A 24,792-nucleotide genomic window follows, 5' to 3' on the forward strand; every position below is an offset into this window, starting at 1 on the left:
TCATACTCCAGGCCTTGCCAGTCACTGCTTAAAGGCAGGGTGAGGTCAGGGGTGGTGCATAAATTCTCAGCACTTGTGCTGCTCTAGGGCAGCCCTTTGAGGAGCCCCCAGAAGAAGCCATAAGAGCTGCAGTTGGATTTGAAATCACATTGAAGATGGGGATCTTTAGGGTGATCCAACAGGGAGAAGTTAAGTTGCTTCACTGGGAATCTCTAAATGCCATTCCTTTTCATTTGGCGGGGGTGGGTGGTAGTGGCTGCTCACTCCTGATAATATGTGAGGGTTGCACGGAGAAGAGGGCTGGGGATCCAACTGTTTCCAGAGTCTTGTCTACCCCACCCTCTGCTGACCTTTATCTATAGGGTTCTACAGTCCATTCAGTTCCAACAAAATTTGTTGAAATCTCTTGTTTGTGGACATTCTTTCTTCCATTCTCTTTGTGGATTTATACCTTAACTATGCCTTTATACTCATTTAAGTGAGGTCCTGAGGGGAAAAGGATAAAAATGTATGTGATCAATTTGCCTCCAGAAACAAAGGCTAAATTAGAATCTTCGGATAAATCTGTATCTCTATAGAAAAATGCTTAAATATTTATATTCCTGCAACTTCATGGAAATAGGCTAATAGTTGAGAATTAGCCAATCTAAATGTTATCTGGCAAAGTGCTATATTAGCTAAAATGAAAGTCACAATCTGTTATAACTTAGCTGGATAGTGTGAGCCAGTGGCTGTTTTTAATATCTTTGGGCTAAGCAAGGGGACTGCTGTTTTTCCTAACATTTTTGGATATTAACACCAACACAGGAGAGCAAGCTGCTTTCAGCCTGAACCAAGGTTCCCACATTTTCACCTAAGGTTAATCTTGGGAAATAAATAGTAAACAGAACCCTAAGTAACAACTTTGGCAGGCTCAGAAAACACTATCTTGTTATCTAAGGAATCACAAATTAAAGAGACAGTGTTGTTGAATAGGCTGGACCCAATAGGATGCCAATAGCAGCCAACTCTGTTTCATCTCTCATGGTCCCTTAATACCCACTTCACAACTTGTCTTCTTTTCCCCATTGGAATATGATCTTGGGCAGTTTCCTTAGATTTCCCAGTTACTCTTAAGTGATGAAAAGTCAAATACAGTCTTAATCACATAATGCAGTCCAATGTAATAATAAAATTTCCAAACTCCTAATTTTTGATTTTTAAAAATTGCTCTGCCAGGTCTGACTAGTCTTTAGATTTCTCCCAGCACCGGGATCCCATGAACAGAGGTCCTGTTTCAAGCTTTTGGAGTGTTCTCTTGAAGCGTTCCTTACTTGGTTTGGTTTGTATGTTCAGGGACCACTCTGCCAACTTTCTAAAGCTGTTCCTAGGGTTTCTTCAACCTTAAACCTTTGATATTCTCTAGATGGGTGGTAGTGATAGCAATTCCATAGTCTCATAGCATGTGCTGAAGAGGTGGTTTGGCACCTCAATTTAAGATGGGGTGCACTTGACACCTTTTGTATGGGTTCAGTCTTGGGGGCTTCTTTGGGCCATACTCAGCATCCTATTTAATGTCTGCCTTAGTTTTCCAGAGCTTTTATCACAAATACCACAAACTGTTTTGGTTTAACAACAGGAATTTATTGTCATGATTCTGGAGCTAGAAGGATTGCCTCCTCCCAGGTCAGTAGTGCTCAGGTGCTGGTTTGATGTAATCCTTGGGGTTCCTTGGCTTGTATATCTGCCAGCTGTCATGATGATGCCCTCTCCTTTCCCATGTCTGTGACTTCCGGGTCCTCTTTATAAGGCTTCCGGTAATCCACAATAAGACCTACCCTTATGCAGTTGGGCTACACCTTAATTAAAATAACATCTTCAAGAAGTTCTATTTGCAATGGGTTCACACTGACAGGGATGCCAATTAAGATTAGGAACAAGTCTAAATTGGGGTACATAAGTCAGTCTACCATAATATCCAGCAAGATATGAAATAATCAAATGGAAGTCAATTTTGTTAAATTAAAGTGCAATTAGTCATGATTTAAATTACTAGTTGGGAAGATTTTCTTTAATAATGAGGTGAAACATATATGGTAAAATGCATAAAGTTCACAGATCTTAAGCATACAGCTTGATGAATGTACATATGTATAAACCGGGCAGCCACCACCCAGATCAAGATACAGAACATCTGCACCGCTCCATAAGATTTCCTCTTACACCCTCCCAGTCTGTACCTGCCTCTCCACTCCCCAGAGGTAACCGCTGTTGTGACTTCCATCATCATTGATTAATTTTGCTAATTCTTGAATGTCATATCAAGAGATGTCTTCTTTTCTGTCCAGATTCTTTTATTTCACATAATAACTATGAGATGCATCCATATTGTTAAATGCATCAGTAGTTCATTCATTCTCATTGCTGTGTGGTATTCAATAGTAAAAATACACCACAATTTGTTTATCCGTTCTCCTGTTGGTAGACATCTGGGTTGTTTCCAGTTTTTTGGCTATCATGAACAAAGCTGCCGTGAACATTCTTGTATATGTTTTCCTGTCTTCGTTCATATTTCTTGGGTATATATTTATAAATGGAATTCCTTGGTCATAGGGTAGGTGTATGTCTAGTTGGAAACATTCTAATCAACTTTTTGTAATTAGTACCTTCTTGTTTGATGTACTCTTAATAGTCAGTCTTCACAACTCCAGGGTAGATTTAGGAACACACATTCTGCTTTAACCCAGTGATTTATTTTGTTAGACTTTTTCTGATTAGTTTTATTGTTTAATTCAGTAAATGAATGTGATTTTGTTACTTTATGTAGCAGAGGTAAACGAAGCATAGGCTTGTGAATTCACTGGGTACTGAGCAGGTTATTCATGCATATTTGAGGAATGTTTTTGTCACACTCTGTTAAGAAGCCAACGGCCATCCACGAACAGGCGTTTGATTTGTTTTATCTGAATCAACAAAGTTATGCATTTAGAATAGTTTCATCAAAAGTAGTTTAACAAAACAAGGAAGTGCGTATTTTAAGTTTTAACATCTTAGTTTTAAACATTCAGTGGATTCCATTCTAACCAAAACACAACAGTTTTAGCCAGAATATTGTAAAGCAGCTTTAAACCTCCTAGTGATAGTAAAACAGCAAGCATGTTTGTATTGCTTTCTATAAGCAACATAAGACAATGTTCAAAGTAGTTAACATTTATTAACTCATTTAATCACCCCCCCCCCAAGTAGCACTGTTAGGCAGATACTATTATTATCTCTATTTTACAAATGAGGACCCTGAAGCACAGAGAGGTTAAGGGACTTGCCCGAGATCTCACAGCCAGTAGGTAGCAAAGTCAGGATTTGAGCCCAGGTCCAGCGGCTATGTAGTTGTAACCAGTATGCCACACTGCCTTTTCAGTCAATCTTTCATCTTCCTGTTTATTCATGGGGGACAGGGCTGTGGGAACAACATCCCTGAATTCTCAGTTCCTAGACAGTTTCTCAGTTTAGCTCAAAGCTGTAGCAGTTAAAATCTTTATTATTACTTTAAAATATACTGTTAACCAGAGGCTGAAAAGATGCCAGCCTGCTATAACTGTCTTCAAAAATCACAGTTAAATGTCCCTCCATCCCTTTTTAAGCCTTTTTTGAGGTCATAGTGGGGAGATCTGTTAGGGTAGACAGAGTGGATTTTCCTCCAGGTCCTCCTGCTCCTGAAAAAAACTGACCGTTGTAGAGCAGGAAAGCAAGCCTGAGAGAGATGGGCTTTAACCACTGTGAACTGAGTCCTAACTCCCTTCTAAACGTTCCCCCTCAGCTTCGCTCTACAGGTATTTCTGTGGGTAGAAAGTGTGCCAGACCCAGTGCAAGGCCCTGGGGGTGAATGAGAGCAGGCCCAGGCAGCCCCTTTCCTCAGGGAGCTCTAGAGTCCAGCACAGGAGACAGACACTGCTCACACTACCACACAGATGTCATTACAAACTGTTTAATGCTGTGAAGGAAGAGGGAGGGTGCTGAGCATGTGAGAAAGCTTCTCTGGGGTGGGGAGGTTACTGAGGCTGTGGGACAGGGTGTGTCTGGAGGGGACAGTGAGGAGTCACTGCCTGGAGAGGGAGCCACAGCCAGGTCAGGCAGCAGCTGCAGGTGGCCAAAGGATTTTGCTCTCTATTCTGAGAACAATAGGAAGCCATTTTAGTTTTTCAAAGACAGGATCAGATTTGTGGCACTAGTTTGGAGGGGAGTGGGGGGCAAGAGGGAACACACATGTGTAAACATTTTACAAAATGAAAGGTGATGCCAGCTAAGAGACTACTACAGAAACCCAGAGAGAGGATGGTTTGGGATACTGTAGACAGAAGAACTGGAGAGAAATGGACAGACTGGAAAGATATTTAGCAGGTAAAGTCATCGGGACTTGGAGCTGGACTGGATGTGGAGGTGAGGAAGATGCTGGCGAGTGTGCTCAAATAGCATCATGGAATTGGATTCACTAATCCATATGGATGCTTTGAGCTTTGGTAGACTAAGTGCTTTCCAGGGCAGCCTGGATGAGAGAGAGAGCAAGGACCAGGAGTTCGACAAGTCAGATTCACCCATCTGAGACCTTTATAAAGCTTCAGGCCTTCTCTGAACTGCATCTGGGGCTCATCTGTTGAAGCCCCCAAACCATAGAGATCTATAATAGCTGTGGCCTTGATGCTTGTAAATTGAAAATGTCTCTATGGATTTAAAAATAATGACTTTTACCCACTCAGAAATGAACAAATAGATTGAAAAGAGAAACAGCTGAGCACAAATGGTTTACCAATTTGTTAAGAATTTAATGAATTTTTATCTTTAATATAGGTGAATGGTTTGTGTAAAATGTTTATAAATGTGTTTTTACGTAAACATGGCTGGTAGTACAGTTTATCATATCAATTGCTGATTAATTAGAAAGTTACTTCCAGGCCAGGGCCTTTAGGTATAATAGGGCAGTTTGTTAGAGTGCTCCTTGTGACTTTATTGTGAAGTTAAACCCATCTGTGTATTCTGTTCCAGTCTCTAGGAGAATTTTGTTTCTAACCCTTTGCTCGTCCCCAGAGCTCTTTAAATTCCCCTGAGAGCAGGTTGGCTCTTGGTGTGAAGTGGTGAGGCCAGAGGGCTGGTGGCTGGTGGCCGTGCAGGAGTCTGGAGAAGGACATTTAGCCCAGGCTCTTCACTTCCTGGTGGCAACCGGTCCCTTACCTACCCCAGACCCCATAAACAAGGGCTCCAAGAAGCCTTTGGCTGTGGTGGTTAGTGTGCGGAGGACGCTGTAGGATTCCGGCCCACGCTGAGGTCGGTGGTGTGGCCGGGCCCAGGCAGCAGCAGCTGAAATTCACCTCGGAGTCCTGACCCTGTAGCACAGTCTTTGTCAGCCTCAGGTTCCAACCCTCGAGAGACCAGCCACCAAATCCCAATCAGCAGGTCTGCCCGTTTTACTAAAAGGGTCAGACAACAGCTCCCTTGGTCGGTAGCACCTTGATTTGATTTCCTGGAAAACATTGCTATTGGAGACATTTTATTTGAAGATTTTAGATACTCAGTGGTATTATTTTTTGTGTGTGTGCTCGGGTCTTTACATTTTTATAGCATCCATTTTGTTGCATTAAGGAAGCAAATTGTGAAAGGCTTGGTTTGTTTGATGAGGTTGGCTTTCCTGTTTAATGGCACACAGGTCTTACTAAGCTGTTGCTTTCTTCCTTAGAGTAAATTTGAAGAAAATATTGTCAGGAAACCTGAGAAAGAAGCAATTGGCTTTGGTTATTGTCCGATAGAGATTATGTGTAACATTTGGAATTTGGCTGACTGCTTTACTGTGGTTTTGAAAGCATTGCTGTGTTCGGCTACTTTGCAAAATGCTGATAAACTCTTGGAAAGATGGGTGTGTTTTATGATTTGATATTGAGTAATGATTTATGAAACTTAGATACTTTATCTGAGGGAGGCAAGGAATAATAAAATATGGGAGGTAGAACTGAAGATTTAAGATTCCATGATTTGCTTTCTTCTTATATACTTCGTGAAGAAAAAGATTAAGATCAATAGATAAGCTTTCTAGACTTGAACAGTGTCTGCTTTCTGAACAAAAGACCTATAATCCCATTAAAATGTCCTGCTGCTAATGAAACCTCAGGGCCTGGCTTCAGATATTTTATTTGATGGCACAGGTTTTATATTGCTGTTACTAAGGCACTGAATCCTGTTAGGAGGTTCTGAATACTAAGTAATGATGCATTTCTTGATCGGCAGGGAGGAGAGAGGCTTCAGGCTGGGCTGGCCGCACATCTGTGGGCCCCGTGCCCTCTCCCCAGAGTTACAGGCAGTTGACACGAGCCGTCCACCAGCCTGTATTCACCAGAGTCCCAGCACAGATGCACAGAGGGGCACCGAGAGGCCTAAACAAATAGGGTTAATCCCGGGTCCCAGTTACCTGGCGTTTCTGGAGCCACTAAATCACATCCTTCAATCCCCTTCCCAGATTTGGAACCAGATAAGAAACAACACACAGGAGACAAATGGATCTCTGTTACTGATAAAGCCAGTTGGAAACTCTGACTTGGTGTGCAGCCACAAAGAACTCTGGAATTGGCCGCACTCGTGCTCTCAGGCCTGGCACCGCAGGGGCAGTGCGTGCCTGGTAAGCTCACCTGCGGGCAGAGAGCAATCGGGGCGTACCCTCCTGGGGGCAGCAGCTGTGAAAGAGGATGGGCAGGGCTTGAGCACGGCGTGCACAGGACTTCCTCCTGAGCTCTACTGTCACGCAGGACACCTTCCCGTGAGGAGGCGTGAGTCTGGGGAGTGGAGTGCGTCTAGAGAGGCCATGAGGTTACCCAGGTGCCAATCCCTTGTGGGGATATCAGACCAAGGGAAGGAAGTTCCTCCCCAAACATTCCATTGGAGATGGAAAATAATCATCAGTCTGCAGGAAAAAAACTAAACAAAACAAAACAGCCATGTTTCTGTATGTTTTAAAAATAATTTATCATCATACAAGAATTACACCTGCACATAGAACATTTATAAAATTTTTATAAGCAAAATAAAAGGAAATAAATATTGCTTATTACCCCACCAGCTGAAAATAATGACTCTTATCATTTTGTAATCTTTTCCCCCTTGTGTGTATGGGATGTGTGTGTATTTAATAAAAAATAGCATATACACTATTTTGTAGCCTACGTATTTTCACTTAATATCATAAATAAGTTTTAATAAATGTAAAAAATGATTCCTAGGTGCTTATCAAAATAAAACATCCTGTTTTCAGCTTGCTTATAAGAGTCCTTGCTTTCAACTGGCCCCGTGATTGGCAAATGAATATACACATGTAGGATTTAAAGTAAAATAAAACATCAATGGTATAATTGTGTATCAATCGGGACCCTTATGTACAAGCCCCATAAAATGACTCTGGCTGACTAATCAGAAAAGTTATTGGGCCATTCACAGAATTGTTGAGAGACCTTGCAAGCCAGGGTGAAGGCTGCGTTCCTGAAACAGCACCCAAAACCAAGCCTCAGAACTGGTCTGACGAGGAAATACTACCTCTCCTGAGCTCTCTGCCCCACTCCCCCTGTGCCAGGACCTTCACTTTATCACAGTTGCTGGCCATGCCATCCTGAAGTTACCTCTGTGTCCAGCACTCAGCCACACAGCCACTGCCTAGACTGGAAGATGAGTGAGCTCCTCCTTCCCCTTTCTCATCGCAAGCTCTGTAACCATCAGCCTCTGTGCAGGGATTCCTGGTAGGCAGAGCTGGGATCCTGTGCCTTTTCCCTGGCTGCAAGGGAGACTGGGAAAGCAAGTATTTAGTTTTGCCCCTCATGTTGGGGTCGGCAACATTACCACACCCAACCTAAACTCATTAAATTGGTGAACTCACCAAACACAGAATGCAGTCCAGGCGGTGGGCAGCCTTATGAATTATGGTTCCTTGCTTTAAATGATGTTTTCAAATAACTGAGCAATTTCCTGTCCTGATCATGGTAGAGAAAATGACCTCAATTCTATTGGTTTTTGTGGTTTGGATAAATTGCAATCTTTCTTACCTCCCTGCTCCCCAGGTCAGTAAGGATCAAATGAGATGCAAATGCTTTGGAAACAATAAAGCACAGATAAGCTGTAGTTACCCAACCTCTCCACAGTTCCTTTCTATCTCCTTTCCATTCCAGCCATGATCTGAAACTGTTATCTTGAGGATCACTGAGGGTTTCCTATAAACAATCCAGTGACTTCTGGCTTGACTTCTTGGCAGTGTCTAACACCACTCACCCATGGTGTTAGATGGAATATCTTAGAGACTACTCTGTTGGGTCATATTGAGTGATAAGAGGTCAGGCAGGGCTGAGAGGGCCATGTTTGGTCCATGTGCATAGAGAACAGCCTGGAGCAAGAAAGAAGAGGAATGAGGCAAACTCAAGGGAGAAGCAACAGATCTGAGAAACCGTGGGGCCTTGAATAGGAGTAGACATGTGCCAATTCCTGATTCCAAACCCTCCTAGGGCTAAGTTGTACTTCCCACTTTTGAATTCCATAAAATACCCAGGTCCTTGCTAGTATATTCCCATTTACAAAAGCCAACTTGAGTGAGCTCCTGTTCCTTTCAACCAGATAGTCGCTGGCTAGAACACTATTCTCTACCAGGTGAGAGGTAGGAAAGGAGCACCAACATTCAGGGGAAGTCAGTGTCTCTGGGACTGGGCAAGGGAAGAAAGACTTCAAAGGGAGCTTGGGGCCTCGAAGAATGGAGTGGTTACCAGCATGTAGGGAAGTATTTTCAATTGTAACATATACTTCTCAGCCAATTGTTAGGCTCTTTAAAATTATAATATAAATTAAAAATTTATTTTAAATTATATTTGATTATAAATTATAATAAATATAATATATAATAAATTATATATTATATATTATATAATAAATTATAATTTAATTATAAATTATATTAAAATTATAATTTTTTAAATTATAAGTATAATTTAACCCATAATAAAGGGTACAGTTGAATGAGTTTTGACAAATGTAGGTAGTTTTGTGACTATCTTCAGAGTCACATTACAAAATATTTACATCACCCCAAAAAGTCCCCCCTCCACACCCCCTCGTCCCTTTGTAGTCAGTACTTCTCACCCTCAGCCCCTGGCAACCACCAGTCTGTTTTCTACCTCTAGGTTCTGCTGTTTCTAGAATGTCATACAAATGGGACCATACAAGTTAGCCTTTTGTGCCTTGCTTCTTTTACTTAGCGTGCTTTCAAGATTAATCCATGTTTTTGCATGGATCAGTAGTTTTTTCATTTTTATTGGCAAGTAGTATTCCATTGTTTGGATGTATAACTGTTTATCCATTCACCACTTGATGTGCATTTGGGTTGTTTCCTACCCTCGACCATTGTGAATAAAGCTGCTAAGAATATTTGCATAAGGTCTTTGTGTGGACATTTGTTTTGTTTCGATTTTTTTGGGGGGGCGGGGGTGGTAAATGCCGAGAAGTGGGATTGCTAGATTGTATGGTAAGTATATAGTTAGTTTTATAAAAAACTGCCAAATTATTTTCCAAAGTGGCTGTACCATTTTTATTTTCCACCAGCACTAGATGAGGGTTCCAGTTGCTCTGCATCCTTGCCGACTCTTGGGATATTCAGCCTTTTTAATTTCAGTCATCCTAGTAGGTGTATAGAACTAACTCATTTCATTTCCACATGACTAATGATGTCGAGTATCTTTTCAAGTGCTTATTGACCTATTATACATCTTTGGTAAAGTGTTCAAATCTTTTGCTCATAGTTTTAATGGGTTGTTTTTTTTATTGAGTTGTTAGAGTTCTTGATATATTCTAGATATGTGTTTTATCAAATATGTGTTTTGAAATATTATCTCTCAGTCTATGATTTGTCTTTTCATTTCCTTAACATTGTCTTTCCAAAAATATGTTTTAAATTTCTATGAAGTATACATTATCAAGGTTTTCTTCTATAGTTTGTGCTTTTTATGTGTCCTATTTAAGAAATCTTTGCCTAACATAAAGATGTTCTCCTGTGTTTTCTTCTTAAAGTTTTAAAACTTTACCTTTTACATTTAGTCTCTGACCCACTTCAAGTTAATTTTTGCATATAGTGAGAGGTAAGGGTTGAGGTTCTCTTTTTTTTTGTCAAAAATATGAATATCTAGTTGGTTCATTCCCATTTTTTAAAAGACAATCTTTCCCTGTTGAATTATCTTAGTGCCTTTGTCAAAAATCAATTGATCATTTATAGTGGGTCTATTTCTGGACTGTTTCGTTCCATTGATTTATAGCTCTGTCCTTTTGTCAATTTCACACTGTAATTTTGTGTTGTTTTGTTTTTTATGTAGTATGTTTGACTGATTTTTTTATCAGGGTAATGCTAGCCTCATGTAATGAGTTCTCTCCTCTTCTATTTTAATGGAAGAGTTTGAGTAGACTCAGTATTGTTTCTTCCTTAAATATTTGTAGAGTTAACCAGTGAAGCCACTTGAGTCTGTAGTTTTCTTTATATGCAGGTGTACTGCTATGACTTTAATTTCTTTAATAGATAGAGGAAGGCTCAGGCTAACTATTTCTTCTTAAGTAAGGTTTGGTAGATGTGTTTTCATTTATCTATTTCATTTTGTTTGTTTCATTTAAGTTATAAAATTTATTGGCATAGGGTTGTTTATAATATTCCATTATTTTCTTAATGTTGGAAGGCTTGTGGTGATGTCTCATGTCATTTCTGATATTAGTAATTTGTGTCTTCTCTCTTTTTCTTGACTAATCTAGCCAGAAGTCAAGGAATTCTGTTGATCTCTTCAAAGAAATAACTGTTGGTTTTATTGATTTTTTTCTTATCTTTGTATGTATTTCCAAATACACTCAACATAAAATCTCATGTCCACCCAAGAGATTCTCAAAATGCTTCTTTTTCAAAATGATTATTTGGTTCTCTAGCGTCCTCCAGAGGTAACCAGTGAGGACGAGGACTCTTGTTATGGTTGTCTTTAGTGTCATGGATCTAAACCCTTTTGATGTGCTTTAACCCATTAGGGTTATTTTCCTTATTGAGGCTCAAATGTTCCCATCTTTGGACAGTAGGAACCTATTAAAGTTGGCTCCTAAATTTTCATAGCTTTTGACAGTTCCCTTGGTTTCCAGTGTGGTAAGATGTTTTGGAATCATCTTTTGCATTTCCTGCTCTGGCCTTGGAATACCCGTTTCTCCTAAGAACCCTTGTTTCTTTGAGTGGGAAATGGTATTTGGAGCCCACAATCCACTGGGGCTACTCAGTGCCCTGGATTGCTCATTACAGGCCAGTTTAATAGGCAAAGTTAGAAAACACATATTTTTTAAAAGTTAAAATACAACATGAATTCATACAGAACCTTCCAATTCAAATTCAACACTACAGGATTATAAATCCCTTTTATAAGAGAAAAATTTGCATATATCCATGTGACTTCAATGAGCTTCAGACTTCAGTTAAGAATAAATAGATGATACAAAATGTCTTTAAATTGCAAATTGTCCCTGCAAAAAAGAAGTTTTTGTGTTTATAAATAAGAAGTTAATGTAAGTGGTGAGAGCATTGGATTAACATAGAGATCAATATCTATATAAATTCTCCTATAATTCTAGGAACACTGAAAATAGAGCCATGGACCCTCAAGTTTGAGAAACCCTGACCCAGGCTATCACTGTGCTGTTTTCTTGTGAATTCATTAAAGATTTAAACTTACATATTTTCCCCATTAATCTTCTGAATGGGTGTTGAGGCATCTGAAGTAAAAGATTTTTCATAATTTTGCTCAGACTGACAAGATTGTCTTTTCTTAGGAAACATTTGATGTGACTCTTAATTACCCTGAGTCTTGCTGACTTAAAACCTGAATGAGTCGCTCCACTATTTAAACACACACACACACACACAATCAGCTGTTTAATCTCACACACATAAATGAAGAGAGGGCCAGGGGCAAGGGTTTTATTATTCACAGTACAAAGTATTTACTTGACCACTTTGCCCATGAAACTGCATTTGAAATATGATTCTCTTGCAAAAATCTGGTTTGTACACAGCTCTTCAGCAGTACATCTCTTGAGTAAATAAAATTACAGCTCGTCAGCTGCATCGTGTTTTGAAAGAAACAACGCCTTTTTCAGAGGTTGCTAATGCTGCTCAGTTGTGGATTCTGAAGGAAGGCACTCACAGTGATGCTGCAACTCCTGAATTATGTGCCTCACATGAACAGTGAAGTCAGCCTGATTTTCCTGATTTTTCTTTTATTGATCTCACATGTCCTGGCTCTTTTTTCCCTGTGTTGAATGCCTCCAGTCTGGCCCCTCTTTAAAACATTATCCATTTTTTCCTACTAAAATGTAGCTGGCATTTATTCTTCATAATTGTGATGTTTTTATATCATGACTGTGTTGAAGATCTTAATGTTTTATATCACTTTCTCTCAGATGTGTTTTGGATCCATATTAAATTGACAGAAAGTGTTATATAAAACAAACATCCTCTCTGTACACTTGATCATGAGCTGGTTCCTTTTTAGAAATGCCTCTTAGCCTGGGTCTGCAGCCCCATGTTACTGTAACATGCTTTGCCCATCTTATTTACTTGGGCCAATGGTTGATCACTAAAGCAGTCTACAAACATTTATTGAGCAACTTTCTGATATAGTGTATGACCTAATGATGCAATTAATGATTAATTCATATTGTGTGACTGGAAGTTAATGCAGGTGTCACCTTCTAAAATTATGTTTCTGGTTATAATAAAGAACTGCAGCCCTGGGGCATTCAGCATTACTGATGGCTCGATTGTTAACAGGGAGAGTTCACAGATGTATCTTTTGACTCCAGTTCCACTAGGCCAGCTTGGAAAAGGCAAGGTAGCGTGAGAAAACTTGTACAGTATTTGAACTTGTTCTCAAGAGTAGCAGATCTCAGTGAATTGAATGTGGATGGGGAGGAAACTTGATCATTTGAAAGATGGAGAACCAGCAAGCCCTCTCATCCTGCAAGTTGTCAGAGGAAATAACATTTACCTGAACAGAAGGTCAGTGAGGACTGTAAATGCCGAGAGGATTAGAAGACATCACAGATCCCACCCCCCACCCCGCCATGTGAGTTTTCTAGCTCAGATAACAAGAGTTTGGAAGTAGAAAGCTTTGGGTGACAGTCTCAGTCTTCTAGTTCACTGCTGTTTCTTCATCTATATAAAGTGTTCAAGGTGCTACCTTTCCTTCACGTTTTGCATGGCCATATATCACTAAGCTAGATCCCATCAGAAAACAATTGGGTGATTTAGGAAATTTTAATGAAGGGACTATTTAAAACCATGTTTTCAGAGTAAAGGAGAACAATGAGAGATGGTGAGCATCCTGGGACTGGCCATGGTGGGGAAGCCTTTACCTCCTCTAGGCCTGAAAGAGCCAGGAGAGGGAGGATTATCACGTGCTGGAGAGAGCAGCTAGGGCTGTAAGAGAAGGCAGCCTGGCAGGAGCTGTGGCCTTGGGAGAAGGAGCTAGCCCAATGCATATCCAGGACCCTCTTCCATTCCTCTCGCCTCTTTCCTGCAATTACGTCCCTTTGGATCCTGACCAGAAGCCAGAGGACAGAGAAGCCCTCTGATGCATAAGATCAGCCTTCTGGAGCCCAGAATAGGGTGAGAGCAGACTGGGAAGGGCAAATGGAAAATATCCAACAAAATCTACTCCAATAACATATTCCAGTTTGCATTGTTTTATACAGAAAATGACAAACATGGACATAGTAATTCAGATATCTGATTTCAATCACTTAATGGGTTTCAAGTGAGAACTCCAGCAAAAGGTGGATGAATACAAGTAGTAGTAGTTGCCGTCATCATCATCCTGATATTTATTGAAGCTTACTTTATGCCAGTTATTCCTCTAAATACTTTATCTCTTTTAATTCCTTTAATTTTGAAAACAGGCTCATGACATAGTTACTATAATTAGACACATTACAGTAGAGGAAATGGAAGCTTAAGGCACTTAGGTTATCTGTCCCGGTTCTCAAAGCTAGGAAGTGGGAGGAGGGATTGAAATTCAGCTCTAAAGCCACACTCTTACCCTATGCTGCTTCTCTCTCAATAAAGTAAAAGGAAATAAAATGCATTTGGGGAAGTTGGAGTGTTCAGTAATGATTAATATTTACTTCTAGTTGACAATTGGAAAGAAATTTGAGATTTTATGTGTTTAGAATCTCTTCCCATGCTTAGGAATTTTAGTTTTATAAGGCAAGGTTAGTTTGTGCATCATTAGCGGTGATGTCACTCAAAGCAGTTTGGTGATAACTTTTTTCTCCTTCCCTTTTAAGGTTATTTTTATTTACCCTGTTTCTCAAACAAAAGGTAATTTTTCTGAGCCTCTGGAAGGCAGTGACAACAGAATCGCATCTACCAAGTGCCAGGCACTGGCCAGAGAACTTGAGAAGGATGAATTAACAGCCCTGCAGGGCAGCTATTAAACTCCTTACTTTACAGGTGAAAAAAAACCATGATTTCCTGCACAAGGCCACATAGAAAGTTCAAGCCCTTTTCTCATTTGCTCTCAGACTCTAACTTCTCCCCACAGCATCTCTGAGACTAAGCGACCTGCCCTGAGCCAAGTTCATCAAGGCTGATGAATGAGCTTTCACTTAACCAAATTCCCAAAGAATTTTTTCATTGGAAAAATTTCTACCTTTATATATCATTTCCAAGAAGTGACACTCAGGAGAGGCCAGAGATGTAGGAAAGGATAGCAATGTAGCAAACAGAGAAATCAAGGATCCAAGTTGACCTTTTTGACTTAGTTTTACATGATTTGGGTCCTGCCCTCATCTCTAGCTGACCCATATCCTTGATCATTATGCCCAGTCACTCTAGCTTTCTTAGTCTTCCTCTGCTGATATGCTCTGCTGCCAGACCTTTGTGTGACTGGCTCCTTTTTGACACAGAGGCCTCAGCTAAAGGACTTTACTGGCCACTCCGTCTAATGCAGTTCCCTGCACTCTGCTCCAGTCACTCCGTCTTATAACCCAATTTTATCTCCTTTATAGTACATTTCCTCCTTCAAGTCTTTGTTCAAATGTCACCTTCCTAACAGGGCCTACCCTGACTTTTAGAATTGTGTTCCACTGCCCCTCCACATACACACTTCCAATTACCCTTATCCTGTGCGCACTCCCTCTCCTTCTCTCTTTCTCTTCCTACATAGCACATATCACCTTTCAATATACTATATCATTTATCTGCTTGTTATCACTTGGGTTATTGTCTCTCTCCCCTGGTAGAATGTGATCTCCAGGCAGACAGGGGTCTGTTTGTTTTCTTCACTGATGTATCTCAAGCACCAGAACTCTACCTGGCAGGGAGTAGGACCACACTAATGTGTTCGCTTGAATTGACTTAACTTTCCACTATGTGAAATTACCTCTGGTATTTATTTGCTTGCTCGTTAATTATTTGTCTCCCAAGTATAATGTGAAAAGGGATCTTGTCGGTCTTAACCACTGCTGTAACCCCAGCATCAGAACCATGGCAGTATGTAGTAGATACAAAATATGTATTTGTTGAGTGACTGATGGTTCCATCTCCCAACTTGACTTATCTCCCAGGCTTTAGGCCTTTGATTTGCCTTAAGCAGACCTGACCCAAGACTATCAACTTGGACCTTCAGTTTCCAGACCTTTCCCATGCTTTGCCTCTCTGGAAATTTCTGGAACTTCAATATCTTCAATAACACAAAATATGGATTTAGGTCCATTTTATGCAGCTTGTCATTATGTGGTGGCATTGTGTCTGTTTTTATTTCATATAAATTCTTAATACCTACAAATGCTTGATAAATATTACTCAAAATGTAAGCTTAATCATGAACTATTAGCACTAGAAGGAACCTTAGAGGTTCAATCTATAACACATATCATGGCTACTATTGGGAATAAGCTGTTATTAGCATCAGCTTGCTAATCATAATGTGAAATGAAAATCCGCATAAGAACTACATACTTGTGCTGGTTTGAATGTATTATGTCCCCCCAAATGACATTATCTTTGATGCAGTCTTGTGTGGGCAGGAAACATATTGGTGTTGATTGGGTTGGAGACTTTTGATTGGATGTTTCTGTGGAGATGTAATCACTCAGCTGTGGGCGAGGTCTTTGATTGGATAATTTCCATGGAGGTGTTGCCCCATCCATTCAGGTCTGAATTAAATTAATGGAGCACTATATAAGCTCTGATAGAAGGAGCGAGCTTGCCACAGCCAAAGAAGGCACTTTGAAGAACACACAGGAGCTGAGAGAGGAGCTGCAGATGAGAGACAGTTTGAAGACGGCTATTGAAAGCAGACTCTTGCTCTAGAGGAGCTAAGAGAGGACAGACGCCCCAAGAGCAACTAAGAGTGACCTTTTGAGGAGGAGCTGCGGCCTAGAGAGGAATGTCCTGGGAGAAAACCATTTTGAAACCAGAACTTGGAACAGATACCAGCCACGTGCCTTCCCAGCTAACAGAGGTTTTCCAGATGCCATTGGCCATCCTCCAGTGAAGATACCCGATTGTTGATGTGTTACCTTGGACACTTTATGGCCTTCAGACTGTAACTGTGTAAGCAAATAAACTCCCTTTATAAAAGCTGATCCATTTCTGGTATTTTGCACAATGGGCAGCTTTAGCAAACTGGAACAATACTAAATACTTGACACTGACATTAGATAAGTGAAGGAGAGGCTGGAATCCTGAGACATATACTGGATATGTTTAAGAATTAGTTTCATTCAGACTTCAGCTATAATTTTTACATTTATGCTCCCATTATTACTGGAGTTATATACAGTTTTATATAAGCAACCTTATATGGTTGATTTTTGGAGTTTTCATCTTGTTAAAAAGCTATGGAGAAAATGTTGATAGTCTAAGAAATGCAACTAAGAGTTAATGTAGCTGGAGAGTAACACAAATAATATGACAACCCTGTGAAAACACCTTCAAGATACAAGGTGCCATTTGGCATTTTCTTTCTAATTCACTTTTATTCCAGAACTATCATATGAGCTCACAGGTATAGAGATTTAAGGAAAAATTTTCTGCAAAAAACATGAGCTATAGGTGATGAAAGTAAATTGATTGTATCTCACTATTCTGCATTTCCAGGAATTTTAAGTTACTTAGAAGTTACCTGTATAGTGTAATAAGATTTTAGAACATGTCCCCATGTCCATTATTTTTCATTATCTGCTTAAGAATTTCCTCTGGTTAATGAGCTTTTCATTGTAGGAAAACAGAAAACATCTAAGAAGCTGATAGGCATACTTGAAATATGGCACTGTACTCTTAGCTGACTCTGAGTTGCTTTCTGAGTGTTCCTGTGATTATCTGCAGAGGATGGAAGTTAGAAGAGAGACTTAAAGTGGTTCTAACTCATTTTTAGGATGCTCAAAGCAGGACTCATGACTCTCATTTTTTCTCTGTGTATTAGTTTTCTATTTCTGCCTAAGACATCACAAACTCAGCTGAGAACAAAGCACATTGATTCTTTCGCTGTTTCCATGGGTCAAGAGTCTAGGCATAGCTAAACTATGTCCTTTGCTCAGGGTCCACAAGATTGCAATCCAGGGATCTGCGTTCTCATCTGAAGGCTTGACCAGAGAAGAAGAATCTGCTCCCAAGCTCAGGCAGCTGTACAACTGAAGTCCCAGCTTTTTGCTGACTAGAGGCTGGAAGTCACCCACAACTTCTTGCCATGTGGGCTTCCTCAACCTACTTCCTTCACCCAGCCAGCAAGGAGAATCGCTCACCCAGGTCTGTCAAGACAGTCTTACATAACATACTGTAGTCATAGGGGTAACATCTCATTACCTTTGCCATATTCTGTTGGTTTGAAGCAAGTCAGGGTTTTGCCTGCACTCAAAGGGAGGGATAATGCAAAGGCGTGCACAGCTGAAGATGGGGTCATTGGGGTCACCTTAGGTTCTGTCTGTTATGCTCAGGTTTCTCATTCCCCAGTAGTGCTTTCTGCCTTTTAGATGCCAAATCTTTTTCTGAAGTGAATGGTGCTATAAAATGGAGGAATTTGGGCCATTATTTTTCTAGTTGTAGGACTGATTTGCATTCCATTTTCAGTCTTCTTTCTTGTTGTGGGATTTCTGTTGGTTATTTCGGGTGTGAGAGAGAGTCCCTAATAATGGAGGGAAAACAGAGAACTCACTCTTGAAGAAGGGAGGGTTTGGTTCCAGAGCTTCTTGGTAGCTGTCATCTGTGCTTTCTGTGGCATTAACTGAATTTCCACTTGGTTTCTCATTATGTCACCCAGGAAAGCCCTTTAAGTTCTAATGGTAAACTAACAACCAGATGGAACTCAACTACAGAAGGAATTCTACAGTCAGGGTGGGAGCTAGTGCAGATGAACTGAACGAGCATGTCCCATCCTCAAATTCTCTGTTTTTGCTATAAAATTAGAAAGTCTGTCCTCCCATGCAGGCCAGTTAAGGAAGGATACGTTCCTCCAGAGATCTAGCTAATGGAAGAACTGTTTTTCAGAATCTGACTGCAAGAGAGGAGGGAAAATAAAAACTCTAGTGTGAATGTAACTGAATTAAACCATAATGAACCTACAGACAACCAAAAAAAAAAAAAAAAAAAAAAAATATGTGACTCTTCAGTTTTTAAAAATACAGTAATTTTTGAGATAAAAATCGTCACATTTAGAGTTACTATATTTTTGGTAATTATTATGTAGCATGTTTCTGTTACTAATGACATGTTTTTAGAGTGCTTTAAGAAATGCCTACAGAGTGCATTAGTTTTTATTCAGAATAAAAAATAGGTCAGCAGTGTGGTATGGTTTGGAGGGCTTTGAATAGCAATTGGAAGGCACTTTTAAGCCCTGACAGCTAGTATTACTTAGGTAGAAATCTGCAAAAGTAAGGGCATTATTTAAAATAATTCTAAATTTATCAAAGATTTTTTTCCTCTAAGTGCTGTTTTTCTCCCATTGGCCCCAAGATTATAAACTTTGGAGACTTACAGCTGGCATCAGTAGGTAAATAAATATGAGAAGAGTCGCCGTTAGCTTTTATGAATAGCTGGGTATACACCAGGACAAGAAGAGAGAATCATAATATTTCTCTTTTTTTCTTGGATTTTGAAAGCTTATGTTTCTATTCCATTCTATCAAGGAAGAATGGTCAGTTCTTAAGGAGTAAATTCATGTAAACAGCCCAAAATGCCAGGTGCTTCTCAGAAATCATTTGCTAAGTGAAAAGAGCAACACATTGTATTTACATATGCTACATTTTCCAACAGATGTTTGTTTACACAGTTTAGCTTACTTCTTACTCCCTTGTATGTTATAATAAAATTTGTGACTTCTAGTTCTTAAAAGGAAGGGTGATATATTAAAATGGAAAAATATTGATTTGAATTTTATTTATTGGATCCCCATGGTAGGCTTTTGTATCATCCTTTAAACATGCTAACTTCCCCTAATGTGCATCTGCCCAGAAAACAGTTTATTCCAATGCAATAGAAAAGACTCCATGGTGAAAAACTGAGCTAGCACAGCTATTTCTCACTTTTTTAGTAGCTGCTTCTGGCTAAAACTCAGTTTGTCATCAGCATGACCACATATATCACTGATATTTTTGTTGCACTTCACTGACTTTATAAGTTTGTGAATTATATTTAGAATCTGCCAATTAGTTCTAGAAAAATAGTAACTTCGTCTAAAGGTCCTTGCAAAAATTTGACGTAACTGGTACTTTACAAATTGCTTTTTCCTAGACCTAGAATGATATTTAAATGGTAGTTCATGTTTGAGTCTCTCCAGTATTGAAGTTAATCTCCTTACTAAGTAACTCAGATAAAACCTTTTCAGATGATCAGAGTAGTATTGGATATACTGCACCGATAATATGCTTAAGAATTAATTTTCTGAATTTATTACCAGAGAGTAATTTAGGCAGTGATGAAACTCAAGCCAAGTGACACGTTACGCCATTGAATATACAAATTCATGGTTAGGAGTTGAGTCATACCTCTTGTAGTCATTAGCATATGTTTCAGACTTTAACTAACATTTCTCGAATGAAAAAAAGGTCTTTGTGGCTTCAGTAGAGTGGGAGAGGGAAAGTTGGTCCACTATAAGGCAGAAACCTGCAAGGCAGGTAAAGGAATTTGGCTTCATTTTAAGCACAAGTAGAACTCAAAGATCCCTGGAAGGCAAATCCATGAGGGCAGTGTGGACACTGAGAGACCTGTCAGGAAGCTATTGTTGTGGTTTGGTTGTTAGCAATTACATATCTGTAACCTAAGGCTGGTCATGACCTATTTTTCCTTTGAAAAGTGGGAAGGAAACCCTTGAAAAATATGTCTCAGTTTGACAGTGGAGAAAGGGAATTTGAAGCATTTTTAATTTACTACTGAGGTCTATCTAAACTCAACTTCACATCTGAGTTTCTCTGTTTTTATGAAAACTTGAGCTATGTATCATACCTTGTTTTAAAACCTTTGCTCAAGAACCAAGTTTTGCTCATGCCCTTTTTATTTTGTTGAAAAAAATTGATGTAATTTCTTGGAAATTTGTCTTGAGCAGATTCCTCTCTAGAGTTCAGAATTCCCTTAGCATTCACCTGAGGTGGGTCTAGTTCAGGTAAAAGTGTGAAACCAGGCCTTTTTACCTGCAGGGCATCTCACCTGAGCTCTGTGGGGTGGAGGTGGGAGTAGGAATGGGGGTGACTAGATTCATCTTCCATTGAGAATAAACAAGGACCCTCCTGCTCTCACAGAATAGTGCTGTTTTGTGGGCAACTTAATAATTCATGAGATGAAAATTAAAGAAATTATTGGGGCTATAAAAATTGTTTCAAAATTGAATGTGTTTTTCATTTGGGCTCCTGATTAGATCTGAGCAAATTGTTTGGTACTTTAAGAATGAGTATTATTTGCTCTGTGTGTACAATATTTTAATCTTAAAGCATATTGTGCCAATTTGGATATATTATGTCCCTCCAAAAGACATGTTTTAATCCAATCTTGTGGGATATTTGGATTAGATTGTTTCCTTGGAATGCGACTCACCCAACCATAGGTGATAATTTTGATTAGATTATTTCCATGGAAATGTGGCCCCATCTATTCAGCATGGGTCTTGATTAGTTTACTGGAGTACTTTAAAAAGAGCCACACAGGCCCAGATGCTTGCTGACTGATGCTTAGAAGTGCTTGGAGATGCAGACAGAAGGACGTTTAGCTAAGAGATGAAGCCCCGAGTTTGCCCCAGGATATGCCCCAGGATATGATAAGACAGGATCCCCAGGCACTTAGAGAAAAACGTCCTGGGAGAAAGAACCAAGAACGCACCATAGCTGAGACAGTTTGGAGACAGCATTGAAAGGAGATTTTTGCTAGCCCAGAGTTTGTCTGGGAGAAACTAAGAGAACACTCCTAGATGCTTAGAGAGAAACATCCTGGGAGAAAGCCATTTTGAAACCAGAACCCCAGAGCAGATGCCAGCCATGTGCCTTCCCAGCTAACGGAGGTTTTCCAGTGGCCATTGGCCATTATTCAGTGAAGGTACCCCATTGTTGATGCCTTACTTTGGACACCTCTAGGGCTTTAAGACTGTAACTCTGTAACCAAATAAACCCCCTTTATAAAAGCCAATCCATTTCTGGTGTTTTGCATAATGGCAGCATTAGCAAACCGGAACACAACCTTTATCCATCCTCATGCTCCTTGTATGCAGTGTAACCACCCACTTAAATTCACTGTATTGTAAATTCATGCTGCTCTTTATTGAATCAAGAGACCATTTGATTTTCATCAGAAACTGGCTCAAGCTGCACAGTTGCCTACTTTGGGCCTGCAGGAACTTTTTATTTCATATCAAGAATCTCTCAGAAGCAGTTTGCCAGCATGTTCTAAATGAGTGAAAAGGAAAAAATGCATTATGATGATTTATGTTTTGCATTTAATGTTGCTTTACATATCTAAAATTACATTTATACCTACCCTATGTAATTCTCAAGATATCCATGTGAGAGAGGTATTGCAACACAGAAAGGGGGAGTTAGAGACATTAAAATGACCTACTCAAGGTCACAAAGCTGGAAACAACAAAACTGTCCACTGATTTTGTTTCGAGCATTGTGCAGGATATAGAGCTGTGTTCTCCAGTGTTGGGGCTAACCATATGTATCCCAAGAGCTGGGGAGCCGGTTGGAATGCAAGTTCCTGGGCTGTACACAAAACCTCTGAATCAGACTCTCAAGGTCTGGAGTTCAGAGATCTGCATTTTTAAAGCATCACCCCCACCCCAAGCCGATTTTTATACGCATGAAAATTGAGAACAACTGTTGTAAAGAACAATTACCAAAACTAGTCAGGTTCAGTACTTGGCAAAATTTATGAGGTTGAGAAGATTTTTTTTTTTGTGAACCATCTGCCTCCCATTTTAAGTCTTGTTCTTTCATGACTTTGAGTTTGCTCCCTTCTTTTCTTTAATCAAACTAGCTCTGACAAGAGCATATGCAAGAGCTAAAATTACCGTTTGTCCATAAGATTTCTGCCTTTTAACAAAAACCGAATTGTAAGCAAAAATAAATAAATAAATAAATAAATAAATAAATAAGAAAAGGAAAGAAAGAAAAAGAAAGTCTATTAGAGAAGTGGGAGAGGCAGCATTTGGGAATAAAGGAAAAATGAGACCCTCTTTGAACTTATAGATTCACCCTTCTTGTTATCTTTTTCATTGCAGTCTGGGATGAGTGCTGGGTTCAATAAATGAGAGGAAATGGAAACATAACAGAGTCCCAACCCTCAGTTACAGATTTAGGTTTTGGATTGGAGTCTCTGTGAGCCAGCTTTGAACTTGCTCTTTTCCAGACTTTTCAAGCCAACTTGGCCATTTCAGCCAAAGATCATGTCAGACATTTGGCCTCTCAGTGATGGAGCGCACGCCTTATCTTTCTAGTTGGGCCCTTGGATAGTCTTTGGAGAGGACCCCTGGCTCTGCCAAGGGTGTGGACACTTGAGCCATGAGATCATTGTTGCAGAGTTCTGTTGCTGCCTGTGCTGATGACAACGGCAACCCAGGCCGTTTCTATGGGCTATGATTGCCAAATCCACAGCTAACAATGAGCTACTTTCCAAGTGATTAAAGAAGGGTTTGTAGTGAGAAGTTGGGAAATCATATTTCTTATCCCTACTGAAACTTCCATAGAGAAATCTTTATCTTGGCAGGAAATTAGTTCACAGCCTCTGGATAGGTTGTTCTCGGACCTACAGAAGAACACGTTGCAAGCAGATTTCCAAAGGCTGCTTGCAGTAAAAAGGTGTGCAGACCAGCTTTGTTTTAATTTGCACTGGCCTCAGATGATATTGTTGCTGAATGACTTCACAAGCAAGAAACATCTGTCAAGGGCGTATATCTCTGCAAATGGAAGAACCTGTGAAATCTAGCCAGAGCCTACCAGTTCTTGTAGGCACAGGCATATTCATATTTAATCTCCTTTGGGGATTTAGTCCTCAGTGTTTGAGTCACTTCTTTGTTTCACTTTCTAGAGAGGTTTTGCTGGAGGAGATATCTGTGACCCATGTGAGGCTGGCTCTGAGATGAGGAGAAAGTGGGCATACTCTGGGGCACCTTAGTTTCATGATATGTGTCAGGAAGGGGATGAATTGATTCCATGCAGACCAAACCTGGATCCCCAGATTCCTGGGACCCACCCCAGACCTACTGAATTGGAATATCAAGGGCTGGGTCCTGGTAATCTGTTTTTTTTTTTAAAGCTCCCAGGTGGTTCCCATGCACCCCATATTTGGTGGCCAATGTATGGGGTGATCTATAAGCTCCTTCTGGCTCTGATGAACAATGAGGTAACATCTATCCTATTTATCAGGTTGCCATTTGAAACAGTAGAACATAGTTTGTTGCTAATCATAGCCAACTTTGTGTTCCAATTAATTGCTTCTTTTCTGCTAAACTACCTGGTTTATTCATTACTAAAAAGCAGATTAAAGATCATGAAAGACTTGCCTGAGAAGCTTGCTGAGCCTGACTCACTCAATTCTTCTATTATATTAGTGAAGAATAGTCATAAGGATGGCCAATACTCATTTAATGCTGTGCATCAGGTGCTCTTCTAATAACCTAATATAAAAAAAATCATTTGATTCTCACACCTCTACATGGTGGCACTATTATTATGCCCTTTTTTTTTAATATTCATTTTATTGAGATATATTCACATACCACACAGTCATATAAAACAAATCATACATTCGATTGTTCACAGTACTGTTACATAGTTGTACATTCATCACCAAAATCAATCCCCAACACCCTCATTACCACACGCACAAAAATAACCAGAATAATAATTAAAGTGAAAAAGTGTGCTTCAGGTTTTAAAGCAGGGAAGGATAGTGAGGCATTTGCCTTAGGCCCCAAATTTAAGGGGCACCAAAAAACTCAGGAAATAGTATTTGAATTATTATGCCCTTTTTAACAGATGTAGAAACTGAGGCACAGAGAGAATAAAGGATGTGCCCATGATTCCATGGCTAATAAGTATTGGAGCCTGGACTTGAACCTGAACAGGCTGACTCTAGAGTCATGTCCTTATCCACTGTGCTATACAGTCTCTCCATGGATGGAGTTTGTCACTAGCTTGTCTGCTCTTTACTTTAGATTTCTCGGCTGGTTGACTGGAAGGATCTTTGGGGATAACTCAGCATAGGGAACGGAGGGGCCACAGGTTTAACAAGAAAAGAACAGTTTG

The 24,792-nt window shown here is 39.9% G+C and overlaps 1 protein-coding gene across 4 annotated transcripts in view; it reads left to right on the forward strand.

Moving 5' to 3' along the window:
• The window catches only part of APBA1 (amyloid beta precursor protein binding family A member 1), a 242,624-nt gene that overhangs the window by 13,049 nt on the left and 204,783 nt on the right, over positions 1 to 24,792 (forward strand). The window contains exon 1 of one of the 4 annotated variants that reach the window (XM_037797985.1): positions 17,540 to 17,812. The exons of the other annotated variants lie outside the window; for them this stretch is intronic. The gene's annotated coding sequence lies outside the window, so the exon portion shown is untranslated. Of the gene's footprint in view, positions 1 to 17,539; positions 17,813 to 24,792 lie in introns of those variants that run through there. 4 annotated transcript variants of the gene reach the window in all.

The sequence above is a fragment of the Choloepus didactylus genome, chromosome 10 (assembly GCF_015220235.1).
Source record: "Choloepus didactylus isolate mChoDid1 chromosome 10, mChoDid1.pri, whole genome shotgun sequence".
Classification (NCBI taxonomy): Eukaryota; Metazoa; Chordata; class Mammalia; order Pilosa; family Megalonychidae; genus Choloepus; species Choloepus didactylus.